We start from the raw sequence: 20,938 nt of genomic DNA, 5'->3' as shown, positions 1-20,938 counted from the left end.
GTCACAGAACTTAGGGTTTGCTGGTGCAGGGATGTCTAGTTTCTGCAGTCTGATCAGGCTTAGGTAGGAGGTGGGCACCAAGTCATTCAAGGTGTGTCTACACTATACTGCCAGCATGTCCCAGCCGGTAGCACCCCAAGCACCTCCACTCACCTAGAAATGTGCTGGAGAAGGTACTCCAGGTATGTTCCCTACATGCTCAAGAAGGGCAGATAGAAAGAGCCGCAGTTCAGTTTCCCAACACATTTCTGAGGTTAGGATATGTGGTAGAAGCTGGCAGGCAGGACACACATAAGAGAATATCTGCTGGCCCGCGCCAGGAATGCATATGGCATCACCTCCATCTAGATGGGTGCAGAAGCAACATGCTATGATCCTGAAGACCTCTCAAGTCAATAGCATGGTAAGTTAGAGAAATTTTTACCACCAAACAGAGCAGAGGCACAGGTAAATAAATGACTTACCCATGGCAGTGAACTTTGGTAGAAGTAAGAACTGAAAAATGATTCCCTAAAACCAAGTCCACTGACCTTCCTGGAACTCCAGCCGACCTCTCTCAGCATCCTGTTTGCACCATCTGCTTGTAAAAGCGGATCTCTGCCTTTTCCGATATTAGTGCTTATTTTAGCGAAGTGTTAGCTTATGATGCACTTATTCAGGCTGAGTAGCACTTTACTCCACAAGTTGGAGTATTGATCTTAAATGTTCAGATAATCCATGTGCACAGCCATCTCTCACCCTTCCTTCATGCTGTCTGACCAGTTTGGGAGAGGAAAAAGTGAAATATGATGATTGCTAAATTTACTGCCCAGAAAGCTGGCACTTACATCAAGCAAGACTGTTAGCAGCAAATGAAAAAATTTATAAAATTAAAGTCAAGGATGGGTATTATAGCTACATACTTTATTGTTAAAAGTAATTACCTTCGATCTTTATTCTCCCCACTCTCCTCTCTCACTGTTTAAAATAGATTGATGAAATGGTACAGAATCCTCTCTGAGCTGCAGCAAGATTATATCAATTATTTAGAAGTGCTAAAATTTTGGCAGGGACATAATCCACCTTCTCACTTTGAAGACAATCTGGAGATTAATACAAGCATGCATTAAGGGGAAAAATTCAGGCAGGGTAAAGCTAGTGTGACAAAATGAACACTTGTACTTCACTATTGCTGCATGAGGAGAAGGGAATTAACTGTCAGATGATAAACAGGATGAATTGCCTGCTTGTCATATCAAAAGCTTTTAGCTTTAATCTGAAGATAATGGATATATTGCAAGTTTTACAGTGATAAAGTTGAATTTTGGCTCATACTGGGGGAATTTAAAAATGAAATGTCCTGCACTTTGATAGTGGAATTACCTAATGCTTCCTAATATTTTACGACTTGTTTATTTTATTTAAACTACTCAGGCAGGCGGTTGCATAATGTTTGTCGAGTGGAAGGGAAAAATGCTTTTTTGGCCATGCTATAAACCTTTTTGAAAGGTTATATTAATTAATGTGAGGACTAAACAGCAGATGCTAAGGAGAGAGAAAACTATTCAGGGACAGATGCTGGAAGAGACCTGTTTTCAGGGCGAAGAGACTGGCTCTGCCTGATTGGGTTCAAGGCCTTGCCTTTAGATATGAAGAGAGTATACCCTGCGCACCAGGGTGTAGGGTGTTCTCCTGAGGGTCTCTCTCAAACCCTGCTGTTATGTCCTATTCTGCGGACATAAGTAAATATAGACTGGTTTAGGAACCTGAACCTATCTTTCCCAAACTGGAGCAGAACACCCTGATAGCCAAGTCCCAGAGTCCATATAGTGCAAAAACTATTATACATGCTTGGATAAGCTCCCCAGTGAGAGACTGAGAGAACCATATACCAGGATGCCCAAATACCTGCTGGTTAGGCCACTCTGCTATGGGGTAGATCAAAACAGGTTCAAAACCTGGCCTTCTCAGGGATGTGTTTTAACCACAAGGTAATTCTAGAGTGTCAACAGAGGTATGCGTATCTGATAGGGAGGGCAATTTTGATTTTGAAAATCCGCCTACAAGTTTCAAGCCCTAGTTGGGGTCTGTACTTAGCTCCTGGGCTGTGGGGAGTCCTTTGACAACTTTGCACAGGTCTACCAGAAGGCATGCAGGTCTCTACATAGTTAGGCAGCTGCTTTGTGGATGTCAATCAATGGCTTGAGTGAAGGAATAAATGGAGGGCTTAGACAAAAAGCATCCATCTGATGCTGTTTGCCTAAGTGACCTGCCTTAAATGAGAAAGGGTCTGTGGTAGAGCAAAGAAAAAGTTCAGTCCAAATCTCACTCTAGTATCCTAACCATGGTGCCACTCTTCCTTAACAAGTCATCGGCTTTTGAATTCAGTAGTAGCTAGTGATCTTATGAATTAACCCTTCTCCATCCTTACTCGGACAGTGCATGCTAGTCATTTCAGTAGGATTCCAACTCTAAAGAAAAAGTGTTGCACAAGAAAAAGGAATCTTGATGCCAAAAAAAAATCCCTCGCCAACTTTTCAGTACTGATTCATAGATGCTAGGGTCGGAAGGGACCTCAATGGATCATCAAGCCCAACCCCCTGCCCACGGCAGAAAAGAAGTGGTGAGGTCATATGACCCCAGCCAGGTGTTTGTCCAGCACCACCTCCCTTGGAAGCCTGTTCCAGATTCTGGCCACCCTAACTGCGAAGAAAATTTTTCTGATGTCCAGCCTAAATCTACTCTGTATCAGGTTGTAGCCACTGTTCCTAGTTATCTCAAGAGGTGCCTTGGTAAACAGAGTATCTCCTATTCCCTGCTGCCCCAACCTGGTGAGTTTGTTTACTGCCACAAGATCCGCCCTTAGCCTTCTCTTGTGGAGGCTGAAAAGGTCCAGGTCCCTCAGTCTTTCCTCATAGGGCCTTCCCTGCAGGTCTCTGACAATATGAGTGGTCCTCCTCTGGACCCTCTCAAGGGATGCAGTACTCCAGCTGTGGCCTGACCAGTGCCGCATAGAAGGGAAGCATCACCTCCCTGGACCTGCTCAAGATGCACCTACTAACGCATTAGCTCCGCTAATTATTTTGTTATGTTGATGACTCATATTGATCTTGGAGTCGCAATGATTGAGATCTCATTCCACCACTGTGCTTCTGAGAAGGTCATTCACCAGCCTATAGGTGTGCTGGTGATTCCCTCTCCCTAGGTGCAGCACCTTGCACTTGTCCTTTTTGAACTGCATCCTCTTGTTCTCTACCCACTTCTCTAACCTGTCCCAGTCCTCCTGGGTTTGGTTTCTTCCCATCAGTGTGTTCACATTGCCCCATAGTTTGGTGTAATCAGCAAATGCAGACAGAGTGCTTTCCATGCCCTCATCCAGGTTGCTGATGAAAATATTGAACAATATCGGCCTAAGGACCAAGCCTTGGGGAACCCCACTGCCCACATCTTTCTAGGTTGATACCAACCCATCCACCACCCTCTCTGGGTATGACCCTTAAGCCAATTTGCCACCCACATGACTGTGTAATTGTCTATGGCACAGCCATTCAATTTGTTTATGAGAATAGGATGGGATACTGTGTCAAAGTCTTTCTTGAAGTCCACGTAGATCACATCTACCTCAGCTCCTGCATCCAAGCACTTAGTGACCTGGTCATAGAAAGAAACAAGGTTAAGCAGGCAGGATCTACCTGCTATGAACCCATGCTGGTTGCCCTTCAGCATTATATTACTCAGTAGACTCCTACAAATGTGTTCCTCAATAATTTTTTTAAGGGTTTTCCCAACTAGACACTAACCAGTCTATAGTTACCTGGATCCTCTTTCCTCCTCTTCTTGAAAATAGGGGCCACATTGGACCTTTTCCAGTCCTCTGGGACCTCACCTGAGCACCGCAAATGCTCAAACAGCCATGCCAGTGTCTCTGCTATGACCCTGGCTAATTCTTTCAGCAACCTTGGATGGAGCTCATCCAGTCCCACTGACTTAAACACATCCAGCCCCTCCAAGTGTCTCTTTACCAGGTCGGTGCTAACAGTAGGTGAGCTGGTGTTCTTCCTGCTTCTATCTGTAATGCATTTGGGAAATTTGTCTAGATCTGTGTCCAAGAATTCAGAGGCAAAAAACTCATTGAAGAGCTCTGCTTTGTTCCTCCTATCTGTTACCAACTGCCCTAGTCCACACTGTGGAGGTCCTATGCTGCCCTGTGCCTTCTTTTTGCTCCCTATATACCTGAAGGACATTTTTGTTGTCCTTAATTTTTGTCGCCATCTTAAGTTCTAATGCTGTTTTGATCTTCCTAATTGATTCCCTGCGAGTGCGAGCCAGTGAGGTATACTTCTCCTTGGTAACTACCTACTGCTTCTACAGGCTGTATGCCCTTTATTTTGCCCTTAAGTTTTCCTGGATTTCCCTGTTTAGCCAAGAGGGCTTCTTGACTCTTTTGCCCCCTTTTCTACACAGTGGGATTGTCTTGTTCTGCACCCAAAGGATCGTTTCCTCGAGGAATGACCACCCTTCCTGGACCCCCATGTTGTCAATGCTCTTGAGCTGTAATGTCTCACTAACTGATCTCCTAAGCACCCTAAAATTAGATCTTCTGAATTTTAGCACTTCTGCTCTGTTGATTACTATTCCCACCCTTTGCTGGATAGTGAATTCAATCAATCAATGGTCACTATCCCCTAGCTTACCTTGTACCTGCAGGTCCCCGCCAGGTCATCCCCTGTAGCTAGCACCAAGTCCAGCAATGCATTCCCCCTAGTGGGACTGTAAACCTCCTGCATTAGGTGGAGGTCCTGTATGCAAGTTAAGAACCTATGTGAGTGGTTAGTCCTGGCTGACTGCTCCTCCGAGCAGATGTCAGGGTAGTTTAGGTCACCCATGACAACCGTACAGCCTCTGAGAGCTGCCCAGAAAATTCCAGATCTAGCTTATCCTCCTGGTGTGGCAGTCTATAGTAAGCACCCACTACCAAATCCCTTTCCCCTCGACCCCCTGTATCCTAATCCACAGTACCTAAGTTTGGCCCTCCTCTGATCCCATCTTGATTATAGAAGATGTGTATTGCTCCTTAACATAGAGAGCAACACCCCCCTGTTTCCCCCCACCACTCTATCACGTCTGTACAAATTATAACCTTCAATGCCTACAGACCAACCATGAATAGGGTTCCATCAGGTTTCAGTTAACCCATCCAAGTCAAAGTTGTTGCTTGCAAGAAGGAGTGCAAGTTCCTCGTCTTTGTTCCCCACGCTCCCTCCTAGCATTAGTGTAGAGACATTTAAGCCCCACAGTTGGTGCCCTTGGTACCCCCACCCCGTCCTGATGTCTATCGGGTCCTTTAGTATTTACTTGGGCTGATCCAGTGCATGATTTATGGCTCTCTGATCCTAAGTTTTCTTTGTTCACTGCATCCCCATCCCCCAAAAAACCTAGTTTAAAGCCGTTTGGAGGAAGTCAGCCAACCTGTAAGAGAATAGACTCTTACCTATAGAAAAAAAAATGAAGACCACCTCATCCCAGGGGTATGTAAATATTTTGGATCAGGCATTTTGGATAAATTTTACATAAGCAATCAAACTAGTGTGTGCCTATTCCAAGTTAACTTCTAAGATTTGCCACAGGTGACTGATTTGTTGTCGAAATCATTCTTTTGTTTTTTTGTTTTGTTTTTTTCTTCTGACTACAAAACACGCTGTTATACCTGTATGAAAATTTCATTTATTCCCAATTTTCAGCGTTTTTTTGATAGAATCAATAATTTTTTTTGTGCAAATACCTTTTCATATTCCATTGAAAAGATTTAATATTTTAAAACTCTTTGGCCAGTTTATGCTCCCTATAAACCTTAAGGAGCATACCATATTTTTCACAGTTTAACAGTCCTCTTATTGATTGAAATTTGCTCTTAAAACTACTGTCCTTTCCTTTTTTATCTTCTGTAGTATTCTTTAATCCTTCATAAGTTTACCTAAGTACCAAATGAGATGCTTGAACTTTAGCCCAGTTTTCTGAAGTGTACTGTTTTTGGAAAATGCATAAATGTAGAACAGTAAGTACTCATTTCTTATTATTTATTTGTATTACACAAGTACTTATACATCTAAAATTACACTGGAAGCAGAACAGATTAAAAGTTTTCCATCAGAACCTCTTTGGTGTAAAATTATGCTGATAATTTAAAAGTTGACTTTTTCTGAACATAGCTGCTTTTTTTAGGAAAAGCCAAGTGTTTGATGAAAACCACATGCCCAAAGATAAGAAAAGATGACTGTTTTTAGATAGAATATTTAGATAGAAAATTTCAATCCAAATTGGAGATGTTATTTAGTATTGGTATGCTTGAACAAAACAGAAATGTAGTTGCCACTGAGAGAGAGTTTTTTGGATGATAATGGTACCTACTTGAAGGATCTAATTTCTATTCATGAATCTAAGCCTTTGGGGTAGCCCGGACATCTTACATTGCATAAGAAATATGAAAATGTTGGAATAAGGATTTTTTTGCACCTTTACATTGTAAGCTGTAGAAGTGTCAATGGGTGTTAGTGCTACCTTGAGTATGGAGCAGTTGCACATTCAGGCCAGCAGAGGCCTGGAGGACTGAAAGGTAAGAATACCACCCCACTCCCTCGCTTCCCATTCCAGCCTCCCCCCCACCCCATGCCTGCCATGCTGTCTGTCCCAAGCAAACAGGTGAGGATGCCTGCCTGATCAGCCCCCACCACCACTGCTGGGCTGCTCCTTCCTGGGCTGAGCCTGGCCCAGAGAGCAGCAGTGGCAGTGTCTGGGAAAGCAGGTTAACCCTTCCCTGACTGCTCCTAGAGGAGGCAGTGTGGACAGCCACAAGTAAGAGGGAGGTGGAGGGGAGGGGGCACCGGGGGGGGTGGAGTCTATGGCACTTTTAGTCATTTCTAATTTTTCCTCACATATAAAAAGAGTTAATAAAAGAAGCTGTTCAATATATATATTTTTCCAATTAAAGTGGGATTTTCAAGCAAAACGATTTGTTTAAATATTATTTCCCAGGCTTCCAAAAAAAAAAAAAAAAGCAAAAGACCAAACAACAGGTGTAAAATAATATATCACACTGCAGTAAAAACTGTTTCCAAGAAAAATGCCATATTTCAATTCTATTTTTTTAAGTTTATTTTTGAAAAAAAATTAGATACTGAAAAGTATTTCTGAAAAATATTGCTTTTGGTCATGCTTTTTCAATGGCAAGAAACAAAGTTGAACTAACTATTCTCTTAAAATTATAAGAAGGTTTTACCTGGCTGTGCTTTCTTTGATCAGTTGTTACTGGAGGGTCAACTCATGCCATTAGCTTTTGAGAAGAGCTAGAAACTATCATCAGAAGAAAGACAGGAGTAGCTAACAGACAGCTACCTTGATGAAGAAAGGGGAATTTCATTTGTTGAATATCAAGACCCTTAAAAAGACAGAGTCATTAACACCTATTGAGTAAAGAGCAATTAGCCAGAATCAGGTGTGTTACAATGAACACATGAAGCCAGCTAACTCCATCAGTGCTGTCAGACTAGAAATGCCACTGCTTCAGTTAGGTAGTTGGTTTTAAACTTTCGGTAGGACAAGAATCGAAGTGAAGCTGCTGGAAGGAAAGGAATGGAAAAAAAAAGCAGTAGCCATTTTACAGCGTATCCATACTTAAGGGCAGAAAAATCAGCTTTCCCACATAAGAGATGTACCCAAATTTTGGGAAAGAGGAGAATGTGGTATGTGAGTAAAAAAGGTAGTAAGCCTTCTGGAGACTTATATGTCCAGGCAGTTGTAACTCATTCAACTGGGCTTTATTAATTCAGTCAGCCAGAGCACCTTGCAAAACTTTTCCCCATCAGGTACAATATGTTCCATCTTTTCAGATTCATTTGAGCCTTTGTGTGTCACTCTTTACTGATGCTTGACAATTAAAAGATGATTCATAGGTAATTTTTACTTGCAAATAGACATAGCCTAAGATTTTCAGTGCAGTCTGAAGGAATTTGAGATGTGGTGTCCATTGAAATAAATAGAAGAAATGTATCTAAATCATCTGGCCTGCTTCTAAACTCTCAAGCACAAATCTTTTAACTAAATCACTCTTTGAAGCTATAGTGCAAGAACCTCAGTGATTACTTACTTAATCATATCCTTTTAATTTAAAATGTGTAGCTACTTTGGCTTCCAATGTAATTAAATCTGAGAACCAAATTCTGCTTTTATATTCAGTTTAATTTTATGGCTACTAACAATAAGATTGAACTTCCAAAGGATAATTTCTTTACCTTTATTTTATTTTTCTTCTTCTTTTGCACCTCTTCTTTTCCCCTCATTTTCTTATCTTCCTAGTAAAGCAATGTTTTAATCCATGAAGCACATGGCCGGATCGTTTTCTTTATTACTATTTAAAGCTATGAAGTGATGCTTATTGTGTGGTCACATTAGCATTTTACAATAGTTTCATCACCTTAGCCTTATGAGGTTGGTTGTCATCAGAAACTGAAGCCCAAAGCACCCAGAGCTAAGATGTAGACCTCTAGCCTAAGTACAGACAGTCAAAAGGTCCAAGGCTGAATCAATTCAATCTTTGCAGGTTAGTTGGAGCTGTATAGATTGAACCAATAAGCAGGTGAATAGACATTCACGTTTCATAGATTTCATACATTTTCAGGGCCGGAAAGGATCTCAGCAGATTTTGAGTCTGACCCCCAGCCCTGGGCAGGAAAACGTGCTGGGGTCACATGACCCCAGCTAGGCATATATCCAGTCTGCTCTTAAAGACCTCCAAGGTAGGGGACAGCACCACATCCCTTGGCAGCCCATTCCAGAATCTAGTAATCCTTACTAAAGCAGTTCTTCCTTATGTCTAGTCTAAATCTGCTCTCTGTCAGTTTTTGGCCATTGTATCTAGTTACTCCAAGGAATGCCTTGGTAAACAGAGTTTCTCCTGTTTTTTCCTGCCCCCCATCCCACAGACAAATTTCTGGATGGCCACCAGGTCCCCTCTCAGCTTTCTCTTATGGAGGCTTAAGAGATCCAGGCCCCTCAACCTCTCCTCATAGGACGTATCCTGCAGACCCCTAACCATATGAGTGCCCCTCCTCTGGACCCTCTCCAGGTTATCCACATCCTTCTTGAAGTGTGGCACCCAAAACTGAATGCAGACCTTCAGCTGTGGCCTCACCAGTGCCACATAGAGGAGAAGTATCACCTCCTTAGACCTGGTCATGATGCATGTGTTATTGCATGGTAGAGTGCAGTTAGCTTTATTGATCACTTCATCACATTGTCGGCTAATGTTCATCTTTGAGTAAACTATGACGATGAGATCCCTTTATGCTTCTGTGCTGCTGAGACAGTCATCTCCCAATTTGTATGTGTGTTGGTGATTCCTTCTCCATAGGTGCAGTACTCTGCACTTTATCCTTGTTAAACTTCATCCTATTTTGTTCTGCCCAATTTTCCAGCCTGTCCAAATCCACCTGAATCTGTCCCATGCCCTCCAGCATATCTACTTTGCCCCACAATGGTGTCATCCACAAATTTGGACAGTGTGCTCACCACACCCTCATCCAAATCACTGATGAAGATGTTGAACAGCATTAGCCCGAGGACTGAATCTTGGGGAACACCACTACCCATATATTTCCAGGTCAATACCAACCTGTCCTCCACCTTTCTATGGGTGTGTCCCAGAGAGTGGTGGTGGACTTTTGATTCCAGTAATTCAGCCACATGCCTCCAGTGGCCCAGGTGGGGGGATGCTAGAGCATGCCTCCTTGCTTGGCTGGAGCAGGCAGTGTGGGCCAAGGTTAGGCCGCCCACCGTGTGAGGTGGGGTTTGCCGGAGAGGTGCGAAGCATCCTGGGTTGCTGGGGGATTGTGAGTTAACTTGAATCTAGAGGGAATGTGGGACAGAAGTTCAATAAACCAATTTAGCCTAAATTAGTTATGTCTGATCCTACATCCCTCCTGGTTTATTTTAAACCAGTTTCAGCCATTTTGAAAATGGTTTATGTGCACTGAGTGTCCTTTGTCTTACAGATTTGAATTGTTTCTGATCACTTATACCAGTTTATGTGTAATTGCTCTCTCTAGTGTAATGCCTGCACTAATTGCTATTTCCCTTAGCAGGGAGATAGACTTGTAGCTGTCTGGATCAGTAGAAGAGAAAGGCCCGTACACACTGAACAGCAGATTACCCAAGCATATAGATTCTCTGGATGGAAATGCAAGCAATTGTATCAAAAACAACAACAAAAATAAACAAAAAGTCAAAATTGACCTGCAAAGAAAACTAGCAAATGCCAAAACAAGGCTGGAAAGAGAAACATAAATAAAACAAAATAAGACTCCAGATTTCACTGCATTCTGATTGACAACCTGGGATATATGCAAAATCTCATCATTCTGAATAATAATTCATAGGGGTTGCATACACAACATGCTTATTCCAGAGTTACTTCCCCCAAAGCTTATCCACAGTAAATTTACTACATAGTCAGCCACAGCCTAACTGCCTGCGGTCAGTGCTATTTCTCAGTGGCCAGCTTGCATTAAACTAAGGACATAATACCTTATTTTCCAGTCCAAAATCTGTGTCTTTCCTCATATACAAACATCAGTAAGTCACCTTTCATTTCCAGGTGCCCACTGTCAGACTGAAGAGTTTAAACTGCAAATTCTTTATGGTAGGGATTTCCTCACCATGCAGAGAACAGCACCTAACATAACAGGTCCCAGTATGTTTCCCCATTATGCAAGGAAAAATGTATTAATGAACATTTATGAACTGATAACTTTTGCTTGCAGCTAAGTAGGTGAGCAACAAAAAGCCTTATGTAAGTGAATGCTACTGAAAAAAATCTTTACAAATATTTTTAAAAATCAGTGCTTCCCAAATGGAAAAGGTAGACAAATAAAAATGATCATGAGGCTTCTAGAAGAGTATTTCAAGAATGAAGAGTAGGAGAAATCCTAAACTTTAAAAATGGTAATTGCTTATATCTCTTTAAGGTTGACATTAATCTGACAAGTCCAATGTTACCCTACATCAGACTAGTGCAGTAATTAGATCTCATACCGCCCCCTCAAACTCAGTGCATATTGCAGTGCATATTAGGTTCAGTAACACAGGAATGGATTGATGTGCCTTTAAGTGGGTATGGTGGGGAGAGATAGATACTGGAAGAGATTAGGTCATAAATCACACATTATGTTATTCATTCAACTTGATATTCCCTTGTTAGGGTATAGGTTAACCATATCCCTTTAACTGTGTGTTATCTGATCTGTCAGCTAATTCAATTCCAAACTTCATTTGAATGAAAGGATCTTTGGATGCCATTTTCCTTGCATCTTGACATCCATGTTAGCTCACAGAAACATGATTATAATGGAGCAGAGTGGAAGTAGAGCAAGTAGTTCATCTGTTTTCATTTTGTTAATTGTCCTTTACAGTTTGCATTTATCTAACACCTTTTATTCACAAATTTCATAGCTATGCAAAGAGGAGCAGCATATGGATTGCAAGTGTCTTAGTCTTGTCACCTCCTTCTGTATGAGCCAGAAAAATTAACAGTGTGTGCAGAAGAAGTGAAGATGTTGCATCTTCCCCAGAAAGCTGGAGCTAACTTTCACTTCGGTGAACATTTCTTCTTAAGACTAGAGCAACCAAATTTCTTCTCTGTATTCCAGCATACATCTAGCGTACAGGACACTGCCTTACTCTAGGTCATGCAATAATACTGTAATAAGGACTTGGGTAATACACAACCTGCCAATAAGGACTTAGGTGATACAATTCAGGGCTTAGATTTGCAGTGTCTTCTACCATCATGGATTTGGTGCCCAGCATTGTGACTGAATGTATGGCATTAAGCACCTGAGAATGAGATTCACTTAAGCCATCCTCATGAACAGGCAGCAACCTAGGGCCTCTGACAAATGTGCGCAGCAGGAGGTATGACTGTGAGATCCCAATTGCCCCATATTGCTGATCCCAGGCTCCCCCTATGCTGGCAAGTAGCCAGTCAGTCAGCTGATTGGCACAATGGAAACCAGCCATAAGTTATTACAGGTATTTTACGTAATACCTTTGTGGCTTATTCCCTGTTTAATTGTGCCATTAATTGCATGAATGTGTGGTTGGGTCATTACTTAAGACACGATTAACTGGATAATCACATCTTAAGTGTAATGTCATCTGCCTTTAAGATATCCAACAGGTAGTGCTGGGTATGAAATCATGACCTTCTCTGGGACATGGCACCTTATTTTTCTTCTGTAGGGAAATGTCTTACCCTACCCGTACTTCAGACCTTTGAATACTTCATCACTGATAGATTCCTACTAGAGCCCTTTCTCACAAAAAGTTTTGCTTTCCCTTTTTTCCAACACATAGAGGATTGTCATAGGATATGGGAGATCTCCAAGTTCATTTGCCGATGCAATACCTGTCTGCAGGGATCATATCCAGTGCCCCCAACCTCCTAAGACAGTACCTTAACCACCAAGATATAGGACATTTAGGGGGCTGAAGAAGGCCCATGACAAAGGGAAGGACTCTCAGTCTCTTCTGTTGAAGATGTTCAGTGTTACACAGGATCATTACAAGGTTCATTGAGCCAAAAAGAATAACGATAAAAAATGAGCATGATTATTCACCCCAGTGGTTAGGATACTAACTCACCTTGGAGAAAGAGAAAGCAATGTGCCTGGCTCTTGTTCAGAGCATGTTCACACATTTTATATTAACTGTTGCTGAATAAAATACTTGCAGGATAATCTGAGGTTAGAATCAAGCACTCTCCTTTTCTAGGTGAGTGCACAAAACATTAGGCTACAAACCACAGGCACCTCAGCTGGTTATTGGGATGTAAAAGAAAACAAGATTTACTCTTCAGCAGCTCCACAGAAACTGTTGATGTATATACTCTTACTCTGTGGTAAATGAAAGCAAAATCATAATAATTAGCTGACTGGGAAAGAGGGCTACGCTGCCATTAGTTAGCTCTTATTGGCTTTGGTGTATGACTGTATAGATGGGCAGTTCCTGCAGAACACTTGGAGTGGAAAAGATCCCTGACACTCTTTCCATCCTGGTAACTCTGCATGTGGTAGCCTTCTTTCTGGCCAAAGCCACCTTTAATTATTACATAGTGGATGTGTATACATGAAGCAATCATGTGGGTCTACATGTGATCGCCAACTATGTTACCATAGCGGTGTGCTCCCCTGGTATCGCATGCCGCTATAGTGACATAGTGGCAAAATCTAAATGTGCACCATGTGCATGGCGCAGTAACCATCCATGCTGTGCCGTGCCAAAAGGAAGCACTAAAACATGGTGCCGTAGCAATGTCACCATACGGCAATGTGTAGGTGCACCCACAAAGTAGAAGAACTTCAAGAAAAGAAACTGAGATCTTCCTTCTACTCTGAATAATCATTTCAGATGGTGAAGACTCCCTGACGGAAGATGATAATATTAATTTGAATCCCCTCATATGGAAGATAAAACTGAATCTACATAGGGAAATATGGGTAGAAGGGTTTTTCAAGAGGTCATCCAGACCAACTCCCTGTCCTAGAGAGGATCAACTATATTCAAACTATTCCCAATGGTTATTTCTGAAACTTGTTTTTAAAAACTTTCATGATTTTGCTAGTGATCTATTCTAGTATTCTTTAAATTCCTACTTTATGTTGAAGTAGATTGTTGTCTACAAAAAAGCTCATCCAAAAGTGAAAATCAAACAGGACTCACATACCTACAATCTTGTGTAGTTCTAGCCCCAGTAAGCTACTCTTATATTAGCACCAGTTTTATAAGGCATTAATAATAAAGATATGGAGAGTTTAGGTGCAGAGATAGTCAGGAAACACCTTTCCCCCTTACTAGAAATATATATTTTTAAATTAAAAACTCAGTTTTAATCAAAGTGTGTGGGTGTCTTTGAATTTTTGTGACTATACAAAAATATATATATATATTTTTAAAAAGCATGGACAACTGTTAATGGAAGCCCTTTTGAAAATCAATCCCCCCCTGCCCCCCCACTTTTGATTAGAAACAGTTCCACTAATTTTTGTTAAATGATCTGACTTTGTTCAAATATCAAATGATAGATAATCCCCATTTATAAGGCTTTCCGCAACTCACTCCTCAAAGCTAACATCTTCCATAAGGCAAGCAACAAATGCAATCTGATATGGAGTAGATTAGGTTCAGGTCATGCTTATTGATCCCAATGGGCTAAGAACAGTACCTACCTGATTTTTGTTACTCCCCGACCCCCAACCTCTCTCTCAGACTACCTGTTTATTTACAACCCTTGGCTACATCCTGCCTTGTAGTTTATGAGCATTTTAGAGCAGATGGAGTCATTTAATAGTTTTCATAGATTTCATAGACATTAGGGCTGGAAGGGACCTTGGAAGATCATTGAGTCCAGCCCCCTGCCCCAGAGGCAGGAAGTCAGCTGGGGTCATAGGATCCCAGCAAGATAAGCATCCAATTTGATCTTGAACGTGTTCAATGTAGGTGCTTGAACCACCTCCGATGGCAGACTGTTCCAGACCTTGGGGGCTCGGACAGTAAAGAAATTTTTCCTTATGTCCAGCCTGAAATGGTAATGTAGTAGTTTATGACCGTTCAACCTTGTCATCCTTGGGGTGCTCTGGTGAACAAACGTTCCCCCAGATCCTGGTGGTCACCCCTGATAAACTTGTATGTGACCATCAGATCACCCCTGAGCCTGCACTTTTCCAGGCTAAAGAGACCCATGGCTCTCAGCCTGTCATCGTAAGGTTTGCTTTCTTGACCTCTGATCATGTGCGTAGCTCTTCTCTGCACTCTCTCAATCTTCTCCACATACTTTTTGAATTGTGGAGCCCAAAACTGGATGCAATACTCCAGTTGTGGCTTCACCAAGGCTGAGTACAGGGGGGGAAGGACGTGCTGGGATTTGCTTGAGAAGCATCTATGGATGCACGCCAGCATTTTGGTCGCTTTACTAGCCGCAGCATCACATTGCAGGCTCATGTTCATCTTGTGGTCAATGATGACCCCCAAGTCTCTTTCTTCTGTAGTGCTAGCCAGTGTAGCACTGCCAAGCCTATAAGGATGCTGCAGGTTTTTCTTCCCAAGGTGGAGAACCTTGCATTTTTCGGTGTTAAACACCATCAGGTTCTCGTCCGCCCATTTGCTGAGCCTGTCCAGGTCAGCCTGGATCGCCCGCCTATCTTCTGACTTCGATGCTTTGCCCCAAAGTTTGGTGTCATCGGTGAACTTGGCCAGTCCACTCCTGACTCCAATGTTCACATTGTTAATGAAGATGTTGAACAGTATGAGTCCAAGGACAGAGCCTTGAGGGACCCCACTGGTCACAGGACACCATGATGAGTGCCTTCCATCAATTACTATCCTGTGGGTCCAACCACGGAGCCAATTTCCCAGCTAGCGGATCATGGTGGACCCAAGGCTACAATTGGCCAGTTTTGCCAAGCGGTGATCATGGAATACCAGATTGAAGGCTTTTTTGAAGTCAAGATATATGACATCAATCTCTTCTCCCTTGCCCAGGTGATAAGTCACCTGGTCATAGAAGGAAATAAGATTGGTCAAGCAAGACCTTTCTCCCTTTGAACAGCATTTTGAATGCCACTGTTTGTTTGGTGTTTAGATACTTATAATATAGGCAGAGGCAGAAAAAGTCTGTTTTCTCTCCCAACTCCATCCTCTCAGCTACCCTCTTGGCAACTTTGCAGGGGAAATATGAACAGAAAAGCTCATCTCTCAAAATACCTTTCTCCCCCCTCCCCCCTTTAAATTCCCAAACAGTTAAATTATATGAGTTATATTTAAGACTCCAATTTCCTGGAAGGATGGATTTTCTTTTTGATGGCTGCCTAATTAGCATGCTTTAAATTTAGATAGCATGAATTAATTGCAGCAAGAATTTCTTGGGAGAATTGGTGCTAAAATAAAGTGCACTAAAAAGCAAGGTTTTCAGACGAATGCTGAAGGTGTTCTGTCTCCTCCCCCCGACACATCTTTCTGACAGAAAGATTGTAATGTATTATTTTCTTATTAATTCCCCATTTAGGTTAGTCTTATGCATAATAAGACAGAGGAACAAAGTGGCTAAATATAGTAAGTGATGAAATGTGTCTTACCGCTTTGCTTTATTTTTTATACTAATCTCCTGCTTGTTGCCATCTATGAAAGAACACCCCTACTGTGTTTGCCTCCTGGACGGTACAAAGACAAAAAGTTCCATTTGGCGCACATTTTGACCAACATTTCCAACTTTGCCTGCCTGATATTGGGAACTCAAATTTAATATAGACTATATTGTTCCTGGAAGTGAGAGGGTGGGTATGCTGCTCCGTGGGATAGAGGAGAGAGCAGGCACTGTAATGCTGACTCTTATCATAGGTGGAAGCTTTATGGAGAGCAATCCGCCATATTCCAGAATCCTAATGATGCGTCTGTAGAGGAGATTGACCAGTTAGAAATGAATTTTCCTTTCTTAGGTAGAATTGCAAGGCAAGAAATAGCCATGCGGATGCAGAAAATGAAGATAAGTGATGGAAAAGATGAGAGATGGAGAAGCAGGCAAGTAGAAAACATTTTTGGAGACAACCCGAGGAATGTAGACAAGAGGAATGGAATATGTGCTGAAGTGTAAGGAAAAGGAACAAAAGAATTAGTGTCCGGGGTGTCCTGTGCTGCGAGGACGAGCTCTGTAGGCAGCTGCTCCATAAATAAAACATTACAATTAAAATGGGAATCTGTGGCTTTTGTAGGCAGATGAGCCAAAAAGGAACCGTCCTCTGTCTGACTCTGTAGGAGCCATGCTGAGCTCATCTAAGAGCTGTAGGTCGATTGTTACATAGCTTGCATGCTGCAGAACCGGGGAAAAGCTTCCCCTTTCTCTGTATGGCCTTGTCAGCAGTTCGGTCTTTTAAGATAACATTAGGAGTATTAGCAAAGTGGCCAGTGTCTAACCTGTTCATAAAAATACAAATCTGGCCTTCAATAATTCATTAAATGATTTATAATGCATGGTAAAAGGATAGGAACTCCAGGAAGCTGCGGGGGTTTCCCAGCACTGCAACCTGCACTGCTGATGTCAGGAGTAATCAATGATAATAAAACAAATGATGCTGTAAATAATAAATAACCCCAGCATCATAAATTTGAAAACAGGATGCTTGCAAGTAAAAGCCCTCTGTAGCCAGAACGTTTTAACAGGTCAACTTAGTGGCAAGTGGCACCAAGGGTTGATGCCTATTGGAGAACTCCCAAGTTACTGCAGATTCATGTAAAAACAAAGCAAGCAAACAAACAGGGATGCATTTAAGAACTGGCCTGGTTGCCAATATAGACTATCAGATCCAAGGCCAATGGGTGTATAGAGGGAACGAAAGAAAGGAACAAAGGAAAAGGAAGCAAACAAACAAAGAGGGTGAGAGTGGAAGCGTAAGAGAAGGGGACTGATAAAAGATCGTTGCAGAACTAGGCTCTTAGCCATGTGTCATTTCTATATGGCCCATGGCATTTTCAGAGGAAGGTATGAATCCCAGCATCCAGGACAAAATCCAGCGTAAGCCATTACTCTTTGCAAATTCGAATGTTTCGGGTATTTTCAAGAGGAGTAAATACCTGCAGGCCTCACTTCCTGCCAGTGTCACTGTGTTATGCCATTTTCAATCCCAGATGTGGACACATTTTTTCTATATTGTACAACATGTATAGTGTAGTTTATGATGGCCTTTGGGAAGCCTTGGGTAAAGGGGGATGGCTTTATGACAGCAGCACACTCAGGATTTAGGAGGCATGTCTTTATGCCTGGCTCATCTACGATTTACTTATATATTTATTTGTTTAGTGCTCAGCAAATCGTTTTGGCTAAACTTGGAAAAATGGTAGTGTCTAAAATTAGGCACACCAGGTCTCCTGCAGATAAACCCAAATTGCCATGAGATCTTCCCTCTTGGGACAAGAAAGGTGATCTCACTACTCATCACACAGCTTTTCATTTAACAGGAAAGACGGTGGGTCAGATTAAGAAACAAAGCAAAACAAAAGCAAATCAAAACGCCCTCCCCTCCCCAACCCATATAGTGCATGCCCATCTCTGATTTCTAAATATTTTAAAAATCTGAGTCTTTACAAAAACCAGCATATTTTCCCTTGTCCTTGGTTTCAAACCATGATAAGAAACTTTGCTTTGTGAACTGAGCAAACCACCTAATAATCCCAACCCTTTTCCCCCTCCCCTTCTAACTCTAGGGAGTAGTGAGTTGGCCATTATTATTTCATGATACTTTCCTTATTGCCTAATTAGTAGTGCCAGTAAGAAGTAGTACTGTACTTCAGTCAAGGAAATAATACATCAGTCCTTGTTTAATTACAGCAGAATTACTGCCATGCACGGTATTATAAAGTATAACCTCCCTGGAATGAAAGAGGATCAGATGCAGGATTCTCTTTGGGTTCTATTTATTAGCCGAGATTCACCATTATCTCAGAGGGAAATGGATTCATTGCTCAGCTGGCTTAATGACTCTGTACTAAAGTTTGCAAAGGGTTTAATGCAAATTGCTGTACAGCGACGACAATTGTTATCACCAAATAGCATAATCAACATCGTACATGTTGCTATGAATCATTTCTTCCAGCTGCAATTGTTTCCTATGGGAAGAATAGCTTCCAATTTCTATCTACTTGTCATAAAATGGAGTGGGGGGGGGAAATCACTGCCTATTTCTCATTATCCACTATGAAAAATAATGAGAAGTTACATATAAAGCGGAAGCAGGTACAGAAATGGGCCTGAACCTTGAACTAAATCTAGTTTGAGACCCAGAAAAATATAAAATCCCTTTTCCCTTCATTTTTCTTTTTCTCTGTTCTCATGGTGGGCTAAACAAGATTGGGTTCTGACTGGAAGATGTGGCAAAATAGAGGAATATTCTGAATTTATGGATTGTATGGTCCAGTGGATTAAGAGTAAGAGCTAGGCTCTACTGCTGATCTAAGACAAGTCATGAAGCCTCTGAAAGCCTTGTTACCCTGCTTGTACATTGGAGCAACATTTACTCCTCTGTTTTTTAACGATCTGTCATTAGGTACACAGGGACCTAACTGGAAGGGTTTCCTGGGTCATTATATCCAATCTCAGCATGTGCCATAATACAGCCTAAATGTGTTCAAGTTAATACATACACATTTGTTTTGGAGACAGCATTATGCTTTACTTCCTGTCCCTAATATTTAACTCACTGGCGGTTTTTTGGAGACGACAATGATATCCATTCTCATAGCCTTTGTTTTGTTAGGATAAATAACCCAAGGCGGTGTAAATCTGTTCACTGTTGCCTTCATCATCCTACTAGCTCATCTCTATACTGTTCCAGTTTGAGCTCCTCTTTCCTGACTATGCATGTGTGATCCCGTCCGTGACTTGTTGAATGTTAATTCTTCCATGTTTCTACTTGAAATACCTTGTTGAACATGGCCTAGGATTGATCGCCTTTGCCATATTGATGGCCTTCTGTCATCCTGTCAACTAATGCATCCAGCTCCTTTCTCCTTCTCTGTCATTGCATTTGATAGGGTCTTGTATGCCAGAAACTGCTGTTGTTCCCCCAAATCCATAACCTTGAACAGTGTTATATTACAGTTTACCCCGTTTCTATAATTTCAGTCATCTAGAGCTTCCAGTCAGATATTCTAATTTTCTTCTATAATGATGTTGCCTCATCATTTAATTTAATTCATGTGTTTTTTTGTACCATGATTATTATAGAAAGTATTTAACAAGCCTATATCCCAGACCAATGCTTTAATGACAGCATACTTCTGAACAGAGTTTCCCTTGCAGTACAACATGTTGCTCTCATCCCTTGCTTAGCCCATTCTTCTCCCTTTACATTTCTTCATCTTCCCCAGTAGAAAGAATATTTTCCCATGTGGCACAAGTTCAGGTATTTTACTGAAGTCCAGTTAGCTTAGGTGTAACATATGTTCCTTGTCTAGACAATCGGTTGTCTTATCAGAGAAAACCATCTGGCTATTTTGAAGTGATTTGCCTTTGGTAAACCTGTGTTTTATTTATTCCACTTTCTGTTTGCCTTCACGCAATTATTGTCTCTTTCAAAATATGTTTTAAATCATGACACCCTATTGATGCTTACAACTACCAAGATCACCTTCCTCTGCCCCCACCCATATGCACTACTTTCTATTCTCCAATCCCACAGCCTAATCCTTGACTTGATTATTTTAATAAATGTCCTTCCTAGCAGATCTTCAATTCCATGTGCTACTTCTTTCAGAATGGTAGGAAACAGATTATGATAAGAGACGAGGCACTAAGAAACAGATTATGACTTGCCAATTTGAGTGCTTTGAGCTCCTTGAATTCAGTTTTTACACCTCAGTTGTGGTTATAGTCACCACCTTAGTTTCATTTCAATTAGTCATCTCTTTTTGTTGGTTTGTTTGGACACACAGGGCATGTCCAGAGGAACAGGAATGTGTTTCCCTGTGGAACAAAAAGAAGTGGCACACTTGTAGGACAAGTAGAAGCCAGGCTGGTAGCTGGAGCATGGTCTTGGCCAGCCAGGCTCTAGTTTTGGGCAGCACACACTGCCACCACATGCATCACCCTACTTTTATTTGGCACGGGTTTGTTTGACCCTGAAATCTCCCAGGGTCAATAAACCCCCTGTGCTGCAAAGTAGCAGCATGGGGAATGCCTGTGTGCGTGCTGTGTGGCTCCAGAAACCCATCTGCAGCACCACATACTGCATGTCTGCACTTGACTAGACGCTCCTGTAGGATGTATCCTCACGAGCACGTACAACCTCCCACACTGCAAACCCATCTGCTGTGCTACAAACTGCACACGGTGCATGTGCACCCATTCACCATGCTGCTAATT

Source organism: Crocodylus siamensis, chromosome 3 (assembly GCF_052110815.1).
Source record: "Crocodylus siamensis isolate JL-2025a chromosome 3, ASM5211081v1, whole genome shotgun sequence".
Taxonomy (NCBI): domain Eukaryota; kingdom Metazoa; phylum Chordata; order Crocodylia; family Crocodylidae; genus Crocodylus; species Crocodylus siamensis.
The sequence above is the reverse complement of the archived record's forward strand: the minus strand, read 5'-3'. Positions refer to the sequence as shown.